Source organism: Schistocerca piceifrons, chromosome 6, assembly GCF_021461385.2.
Source record: "Schistocerca piceifrons isolate TAMUIC-IGC-003096 chromosome 6, iqSchPice1.1, whole genome shotgun sequence".
NCBI lineage: Eukaryota > Metazoa > Arthropoda > Insecta > Orthoptera > Acrididae > Schistocerca > Schistocerca piceifrons.
In genome coordinates this window covers 33,726,681-33,737,207 of record NC_060143.1, presented here as the reverse complement: position 1 = coordinate 33,737,207, position 10,527 = coordinate 33,726,681, and the positions used below count along the sequence as shown (strand labels likewise).

The following is a 10,527-nucleotide window of genomic DNA, read 5'->3' as shown; positions in this document are numbered from 1 at the left end:
TGACAGTGCCAGACCTCAGAAGAGTGCTGCAAATGGTTCAAATGGCTCTGAGCACTATGCGACTTAACTTCTAAGGTCATCAGTCGCCTAGAACTTAGAACTAATTAAACCTAACTAACCTAAGAACATCACACACATCCATGCCCGAGGCAGGATTCGAACCTGCGACCGTTGCGGTCGCTCGGCTCCAGAGTGCTGCAATGTCTGCAACAATCCGACGTCATGAGTTCACTGTCCTGAGTTCTCCTTTACACAGTCCCGACTTGGCTCCATATGATCTTCAATCTGTCTTCAAAACTTAAAGAATACCTTCGAGCACTTCCCTTTGACAGTGGTGAAACGGTGCAAGCAGATTTGAGGTTGTGGCACAATGACACTGCCAACAGACTGATCTCTCGTTAGGAAAAATGCGTTCATCGCCAGGGTGATGTGAAATTAAATATGCAGACGTAAAGAATAGAGAAACAGAACGTTATTAACGTTTGATTTATTTAAAAAGCTTTAAGAATTTCCGCATAAAAATTCAGTCACTGCTTTTTAGCCCGTTCTCGAACAACTCAGTGAGTTTGCAGAAAGTCTGTCCCGACCACCATTAGTTTGGAGGATGGTATCAAAAATCTGACAACCGTTGGCTCGGAGAACTTCCCATTGTCCATACTTTCCTGCTGTTCGTAATGCTCGACATTTCTCATCAAAGAAACAACTTGAAGCTTCCAGAATGAGATTTTCACTCTGCAGCGGAGTGTGCGCTGATATGAAACTTCCTGGCAGATTAAAACTGTGTGTCCGACCGAGACTCGAACTCGGGACCTTTGCCTTTCTCGGGCAAGTGCTCTACCAACTGAGCTACCGAAGCACGACTGACGCCCGGTACTCACAGCTTTACTTCCGCCAGTACCTCGTCTCCTACCTTCCAAACTTTACAGAAGCTCTCCTGCAAAACGTGCAGAACTAGCACTCCTGAAAGAAAGGATATTGCGGAGTTTGGAAGGTAGGAGACGAGGTACTGCCAGAAGTAAAGCTGTGAGTACCGGGCGTGAGTCGTGCTTCGGTAGCTCAGTTGGTAGAGCACTTGCCCGCGAAAGGCAAAGGTCCCGAGTTCGAGTCTCGGTCGGGCACACAGTTTTAATCTGCCAGGAAGTTTCAACTTGAAGCTCTTTAACAACCCGTCCCCATTCTTTATATAGACGCTAGCAACATAACACTTCATAAAATGCTTTTATATTCATCACCAAAACCGGAATACAATTCGCCAGCCAAATTTTGGGCTGCCATAACGTGAGTAAATTGTTGCACTCCCCCAGTGTATGGCGTATAGAGTACGAATCAATTCTGCAAAGTGTAGTGTCCAATTCTGGATCGAACTTCTTCGATTTTCCCCATATTATGGAATGAGCTATACCGTAGCAGGGTAGTAGAGTTCACCCTACCTCCCACTTCTAGCCTTTAATTTCTTGAATGACCCGCAATCTTGCACTATAACAGCTAGAGTACTTTATGTACAAGGACAGTAATTTTTAGTACAGTAACGACGTTACCGGCTTCCTCGGATGCTGCATCCACCAGTTTCTTGCTTCGAATTCCGTTATTCTGTGGTATGCTACAGAACATCACATCCTACCCCCGGCCTCTGCAGGGCAAAGATGGAAGTCCTAGTTTCCCTGATCGGACTGGATACTTCAGTTACCTGGTGAATCTCTGACGTATGTGATCTACAGAATCTCAGACATTGCCTTGCTGTTCAAAGACAATCCAGTTGGATGGGAAAACCACTTCGTGTTCATGATCATCTATTTCAGCGGCTTCCTGTCGGGCACTGTTCAGTCCGTAAGATGTCTCTATAGGCAAGGAGTCAGTGTAGTGCGACCACCACTTCCCACTGAGTAGTGTCGGCGAGAGCAGGATAATATTTCGACGTAACAGTGAACGAGTCGATGAGAATGTTTCTCCATAGTCTGTAGATGTAGTTCCTGGATTTGTATGAAGCTCTAGATTTCTGGAGCAGAAGGTAACAGCATCTCACAACACATTATATTCATAAAAATCCCCACAAATGATAAATGAAAGGGATGACCCGTCTCATGTGGCTTTTTAAAGCCTCGCCGTCTACAGATTGATTAGAGAGAACTTGTAAGGAACCCATCGTCGCGTTGTTGTGGCGATGAAGAGGAAGCTAAGATTCATCGACCAACGAAAAATGGAAACAGAAAATGCTCTAACAAGGGGAGGCCGCCAATTGTGAAATTCAGATTCGATTCATACTGCGCATAATAAAAGCTCATGGCCAGAGATGTAATGTGGCAAAGCACCAAGATGCACTTCTCAGCCGTTGTCGAGAAAATCGACAATTAAAAGAAACCGTTGCGGTGAAATACTCTCTACGATTAATAATTTTCTACAGCGTCGTGGCGCAGCGGTAAGCGCTCAGGTTCGTAATCCGAAGGTCACCGGATCGAATCTCGCGCCATGCAATTTCTTTTATTATTAGTTTTTTGTAATTATATATATATATATATATATATATATATATATATATATATATACTAATGAATTGCTTATGCATGTTGGTGAAAGCGGATCGCTCTCCAATTGTACCGCCTCCATTTTTCCGTTTGTTTAACAGGGTGTACCAAAGCTCTCACGTACACACTGATATTCGACGATGTTATAAGTTGCGCTAGGGACCGCATCTACCTTCTTTCGAAGCTAGCAGGCAACTACACTGTTATGCGGCGGCTCGTTTCGGCCCATTCAACATCTGTCCTTCAAGTGTAACGAGCGAGTAACGGAGTTTATATTTCATACCTGCCACAGCAAATTTGTGTTCGTGGGGTCTCTATTCTAATTCGAACGTTTGACTCACGCTTTACGTATTCGTTTCGGAATATCGTTTCCACGTCTTCCGTTAACTATACGTGGTTAACATTATGAAGACAATTAATAACATTTGTGAAATACAACTTTGTTTGCGGAAAACAGAATGATGTTCGAAGTCGCCAGTTTTTCCACGACAGATGACTTTCAACAACTTATTATATGCATAATTGTTGCAACTGATTGCCGGGAATTATATATATGAATTACAAAAAACAAATACTAAAAAAAAAAAAAAGGTTGCATGGCGCGAGATTCGATCCGGCGACCTTCGGATTACGAACCCGAGCGCTTACCGCTGCGCCACAACGCTGTAGAAAATAATTAATCGTAGAGAGTATTTCACCGCAACGGTTTCTTTTAACTGTCGAGTTTCTCGACAACGGCTGAGAAGTGCATCTTGGTGCTTTGCCACATTACACCTCTGGCCATGAGCTTTTATTATGCGCAGTATGAATCGAATCTGAATTTCACAATTGGCGGCCTCCCCTTGTAAGTGGCAACACGCGTTTCCAGGCTACTGTGTTTTAGGCACTCTGATGCATATCTGTAAACTTGTTCCAGGTGTCAAATCGTGGAGAAAATGTTTACTACTAGATGGCACATGGTCTTTGTGCCAAGCAGTGATTCCCAATGGACTTCCAAGGGCCACACGTTAAGACCACCCCCATTCAGCCAGGAATAGTTCGAAGAGATAACATGGAGGTTTTTGGTGGGTGGCACGGCGACTAAGATTTTACTGTAACCCGCTCCCTTCTGCTCTCGTCCTTCCTACGGAGGCCCCTCAGCAGAAAGCCATCAGTACATCTGAAATGCATCTCCGGTGATAACGACGCGAGATACTCGCCTACATTAAAAATCTCACAATTAGTTCTTCCGTATGAGTCCTGAAGTCAATGATGTCCTATCGTAGTAGTGATCCATTTTACTGGAGACTTTTATCTATGTCTCCCCTGCTTTCTTTCGCTTAGTTGGTATGTTTTTGACGCTTAGAAGTGAGCTGAGGTAGCCTTTCAGTTCCATACCTTCAGCAAGTGAAACTCACCAGACAGATCGACCATCTCACTGTCTGGTGTTATCAGACCTATCTTTCTCGATTTCTGATTTCTTACTCAGCGTTTCTTTTTTAGCGGTGAAATCGACGCACTTCAGTCCGTGATTCTTTTTCCTCTGGTAACTTATGCGAAGTATGTAAGAATGTCAGACTGCTGTTAGGATTTCTATGCGTTATTCGTTCCAGCGTAAGAAATTAGCTACGTGTTTTTCAGCTGTTGAACATTTTCTCTTCAGTAAATACGTGACTCCGTGCAGCGTGATCGCCCGAATAACACTGCAGTAACGAACGTGTGATTTCTGATTCGTTAGTTGCCTTAACGCATGCCACATTCGTTGCCTGGTGATTACACGTTAGCGCAGCGTGCTCCAATCTCAGGCATTTTATAACGTTGTGTCGGATTCGGTATGTATATAGCCGCTCTTTAAGCCTGCTGTTCTGTTCACTTTTACTATACAAATGTACTATTCGGGTCAATATGACCTGACATAATAAAAAGCTGAAACAAACTTTTACTCACACGCATTTTTCGTACAGTTGTAAGCCATCGACATTGTTGTTAATGATTATAGCGATAATAATAATAGTAATAGTAATAATAAAAACACACAGAACTTCACTAAAGGAAATTTATTATTTTAATATTCATGCAGGGTGTATTAGGAACGATCGACATTTGCATCAAAAATTTATTCTCAACAACCATCTATCCGTCTGCTCATATCACTTTCTTTCCTTCTTACTTACTGCAGTTTGGACACAAGTAGGTGACGTGTGTTTTGCATGCATGTTTATTACATTTTCCAATCAACGTGTTTGTTTTATTGTCATTGCTAGAAAGATAGAACTTACAGCGTGCATGTTTCGTAGAAGTTCTTATTGTTACTGATTTAGCCATTTGTGCCACTCCTTCATGGTCTTGGATGCTGCTGACCAGTCTCAAAGAATCTTCTGTTCTTGGAAAACGCTTCCTTGATGAAATGTGCTCTGCAACTAGGGACTTTCCAGGTTCCTCCAAAAATATTCTCCTTCCAGTCAATTATGTTACATTTCAGTTAAGGTCAAGAGAAGTTCACAAGACATATGCATTATACGCAGCAATATCAAGAATATGGTAGAAAACTATCACGGACCATCTATTGATTTTTCGTTTACATGTGTATGTACCTGTTAGCTGATCAAGTGTGTCTACAGCCTCTTTTGTTTAATTATAATCTAAAATCATTTTTGACTTCTTATCAGCCCTGTCACTTATTTCCCCACCATGGTGGAGAGCGCTAATTAGTACAACATTCTTATTTCTCTTAAAAATATAACTGACCACCGTAGTGTCATTTGTGAAGTAAAATGAAGAGCTATGGATCTCCTTGTTGCTCATATTTTGCGGAAACGCTGGCTTATTTTTACGTATGGCTCCTAACCTTGTCAGTTTCCTTTTCAGGATCAGCTGCCCCTTAATTGTATGTCATAGAAGATTGATACATGTTACATTCTGACCTCGCAAATCAGAAGTAAGATCAGCAACTACTTTCATACCCCCACACTAATTTCCTACATAAATTTGAGCTTTCAGTACATATGAAAATAAATGGTTCAAATGGCTCTGAGCACTGTGGGACTTAACATCTGAGGTCATCAGTCCCCTAGAACTTAGAACTACTTAAACCTAACTAACCCAAGGACATCACACACATCCATGCCCGAGGCAGGATTCGAACCTGTGACCGGATCGGTGGCGCGGTTCCAAACTGAAGTGCCTAGAACCGCTTGGCCACTCCGGCCGCCTAGTACATATGAAGACTTGATGTCACACGCCGGTTTGCTTGGGATGTACTGCTTCAGTGAAGAGCGGCCTCTAAATGCTACCAGTTGCTCGTCGACGATCACATTTTTTCCTGGCTTCTACAGTTTCGGATGGACTTACAACCACTTCTCCAGATACCGGGAACTGCGACGAGTTTATCAATACGTCGCCTTTCCTCTCTTGTGGATTTCTTAATAAATCGCAAGACGCACGATATTTTACAGAATGTTTCTAGGGACATGGTTGCTCGAAATATGTTCCGGTGAGTATCCTTGTCCACAAACTTTCTGTAGATTCCCGCAAGGAATATGAGCCCTAAGTATACATGAAAAACAGAATCATCAGTGTTTGTCCATTGTTTACCGTAAACTCGTTGCCCCTTAATATTTGACATCTCTGTTATTTCATTCTGAAGTCCTGTAGAAAAGAACTTTTTTACGTAACTTATTCTGCTGCTTGCATATCTAGTAACTCACGGGTTACTCCTGATGACGTTAGAACCAGGTAGGCGGTCGTGTTGTGCTGGTGGTTGCAACTGCCATTCTATGCTTCCGTTTTTAGAAGTCTGTACGATACTTTGAATAGGCTGTGGACTGTCGTCAATGTTATCAGAACACTCCCTTTCACATGCATTACTGACGAGATCTTCGAATTCGGAAAGTGGTCCTACATCTGTTCAGCTATTAACTAATTCTTCCAGCTCAGTTTCCGGCAATGATGTCATAATTCAGGCTGATCACAAACGGCACAGAACACACACTGAGCCGAAACAATGGATAATTAGAACAGTTGACAAGTCGTAATGACAAGTCCATTGTTGTAAATTCAGATCCTTTGTTGACATGTTAGTATGAACATTGAAAGTCATTCCGACAGTAAAATATGAGACAACCAGGAAGTATTTGCCTTTAATCATATTCGTGTCGAGTCAAATTGACCCGAACATTATGTATGCAACTCTTAAGGTTTATGACCAGATGATTTAAAATATTTTATAACATTTTCAACAACATAGCATCCATGCGTTTTCAGACAAAGTCACCAAATCTCATAAAGTAATTTTCATATTTAAATAATAAGAAACGAAATTTGTAACGATTTCGGGTCGTATAGACCTGAACAGAACAGTAGGGCTAAACCGGAGGTAAGGCCGTTCTAACATAATCCGGCAATGCGTGTCGGTCAAATGTTGTTATAACGATGATTACTTTCTCTGACACGTGAAACACTCTTTTAAAACATATCTCACCTCTGTAATAACCTAATCGTAGCCCCGACAACTAACTTTATTTACAATATAAATAAAAAGGTAAAGAGGTTAGCAAAATACTAGCAAACTAAACTAGAAACCTAACTAACTTCTGCACAACAACTATACGTACCTGAATATGTTACATATTAATTCAACTGATGAGGCCCGCAGCGCTGTAATTGCTTATGACTGGTACATTAAGGTAGTGGAAAAATGGAAATTTTTTACAACTTCATTAAATTCTACAATCTTTCCTGATAACGCTGGTATGGACATTATTGGCTCTAGTATGAAAAATTACTGTTATACACCAAATTTTAGATTTAAGGTCGTGTAGACCTCATCATCCTCATCACATTACCATACCCACTTTTTTCAGTATAGAAAACCATTAATATTACGTGAAAGAACCGTTAATTTTTTGTTTCCAGCGATTCTATTTGGGATATTTCTGGTAACACTGCTGATATGTATCGTCTGTAAATGATCATCTTTGCTCCTATTTAGTTTTGCTTTGCTGAAATGTTCTGTTTTCATCTTACTGAAAGTTTGTTGCCTACGTGCTACAAATGTTCCTGACGTAGATATCTGTAGTGTGCATTGATAGTTTTCAGTGACGTGCTTATAACTAGACTGCAATTGTTTGGACGTTTGGACATGTAATGTGCTTCTAACATGAAAGACTAGTTACTTGCCTCTGACAGACAACAGACGTAGGAATCCGGAAGGCTCGCTTTTCAAGTTACCAAAGAAGTAAGAAGTGCTAAAAGGAATACCGAGAGAAAATTTGAAGGTGAACAAAATGCAGCAGAACGAAGATTATGCTTCAAGAATATTCTGAGGCACAATTTAATACGAATCATATCACCGTTCACAGTGTCCCAAGTTTCGTTTTCAGAATTTAAGTACACACATCTCCTTAAGTTTATAAAGCATAACACTAATTATTTTTCTGTAACTTTCCTAGCTAGTAGACCAAAACTTTATTGTAGTTTCAATTAAATTATAGAGAAATAAAATTTTCATTAGGAAAAATATTCTAAAAATCTAAATATAAGATATCCTAATATTTCTTATGGTTTCATAAATAAATCGGTAAAAATGGAATCCTTATAGATCACTTTGTTGTCCTTCTGGCGGTACGTTTGTTAAGACCACTTTTTCTCAGGAACACGAAGTGATATGAAGTTGAAATTTATGTCAAATTCTAAGGTCTATGGTCCCTAGGTGGTATAAAAAATTTAAGCTTCTAAGTCTGTGCAATCAAAAGACACGGCTATTTATGTCATATATTTTGATACTCGCAAACCCACCCATCAAAACCTATAGTGTATTTCCAATTGACCTATAATCATGAAATTTGGGGAGAACTAAGGTTTCACAGTACAAGTAAACGAAAAAATCTGAAATTGTTAATTTATAATTATATCACATAAAAATACTTTTTTGCCGCTTGCCTCTCTGTTTATCCATCTGTTAATACTCCCTTTTTTCTGTAACGAGTAGAGGTATCAAGTTGAAATTTATGTCAAACGATATGGACTACTGTCCCTTGGCGGTGTAAAATAATTTAAGCTTCTAAGTCAATGCAGTCAAAAGATACGGTCATCTGTCTCACATAATTTCGTACTTGCAGAGTCGCTCATCAAAACTTATAGATGAACCACCTATACACGTAATTAAGTTTGCACGAAACCCTCAGAGCGTGAGTCCCACTCGCATTTGTCCAGTTCTTCTGGTTATCGTGTATAGTGCGCAAAATTAAACAGACCTAGTATCTCTGCCATCATGTCATACGTTTCCGATAATAATTTTGTCTCCTTTAAATATGTTTTATGGGACTGAATTGCACTTGAATCTGAAAATCATTTTATAAAATTTTGAGCATACATTTTTGGTTATTGTTTTATATAAACTTCAATATACCCTAAATTATTCAAAATACTTGTTAATTGTTTAGAAAGTATTCTGCATTAGCAGTGGTAAACTGTTAAACTGCAAAACATAAACAAAATAAGTAGTGCATGAAATAAACTGGTGTTGATTTTCACATTATATGGAGCAGGAAAAATACCCTGTGTCCTTAACTATTGCTACAGAAAAGTTGGACGTACATTAGAAACAGGGTAGATGACGCCCTTCATGCATACGCGATTTCCAAGGAGAAAACTAGACGCTGGCGGTTGCAAGTATTCACAATAGAGCCAGTGCTAAATAACTGAAGTATCAAGCTACTATTAAAGAAGTGCGAGTCAGCAGGAAAACGGACACAACAAAGGAAAAAGGCAAGGAACGGGGAGAAGAGGCATCTTAACAGATCAAAGAAAAAGTGCTGTAGACTTTTTTTATTAGAAAATTTTAAGAGCTTCAAATGTATCCAAATGGCATCCATTAATTATCACGTCGAAGGCAAGCTGCGATCGTAAATTCAAAGATGGTTCTTTTCACTCTCTATACAGTATTGTGCAAATTAATTGGGACAATCTCATATTTTACAGATTTTATCAGCTCAGTTGTTGCCTTGACAATGAACAACAATTGTAGGTCCCCTACAGTTCAGTTGAGTACTTGTATATATAGCAACAGCGTATGTTATTTCTGTGTTCTCGACAGAAAAACTTTGTGTTTGTGTTAAAGTGGACATTTCACCTGAGAAGCGGGCAAAAATACACTCCTGGAAATGGAAAAAGGAACACATTGACACCGGTGTGTCAGACCCACCATACTTGCTCCGGACACTGCGAGAGGGCTGTACAGGCAATGATCACACGCACGGCACAGCGGACACACCACGAACCGCGGTGTTGGCCGTCGAATGGCGCTAGCTGCGCAGCATTTGTGCACCGCCGCCGTCAGTGTCAGCCAGTTTGCCGTGGCATACGGAGCTCCATCGCAGTCTTTAACACTGGTAGCATGCCGCGACAGCGCGGACGTGAACCGTATGTGCAGTTGACGGACTTTGAGCGAGGGCGTATAGTGGGCATGCGGGAGGCCGGGTGGACGTACCGCCGAATTGCTCAACACGTGGGGCGTGAGGTCTCCACAGTACATCGATGTTGTCGCCAGTGGTCGGCGGAAGGTGCACGTGCCCGTCGACCTGGGACCGGACCGCAGCGACGCACGGATGCACGCCAAGACCGTAGGATCCTACGCAGTGCCGTAGGGGACCGCACCGCCACTTCCCAGCAAATTAGGGACACTGTTGCTCCTGGGGTATCGGCGAGGACCATTCGCAACCGTCTCCATGAAGCTGGGCTACGGTCCCGCACACCGTTAGGCCGTCTTCCGCTCACGCCCCAACATCGTGCAGCCCGCCTCCAGTGGTGTCGCGACAGGCGTGAATGGAGGGACGAATGGAGACGTGTCGTCTTCAGCGATGAGAGTCGCTTCTGCCTTGGTGCCAATGATGGTCGTATGCGTGTTTGGCGCCGTGCAGATGAGCGCCACAATCAGGACTGCATACGACCGAGGCACACAGGGCCAACACCCGGCATCATGGAGTGGGGAGCGATCTCCTACACTGGCCGTACACCACTGGTGATC

At 41.7% G+C, this 10,527-nt stretch overlaps 1 non-coding gene across 1 annotated transcript; it reads right to left on the bottom strand.

Moving 5' to 3' along the window:
• Nucleotides 1-781: 781 nt before the first annotated feature.
• Nucleotides 782-856, bottom strand: Trnas-aga. Its single transcript has one exon. It is a non-coding gene; the product is annotated as a tRNA-Ser (tRNA).
• Nucleotides 857-10,527: the final 9,671 nt, after the last annotated feature.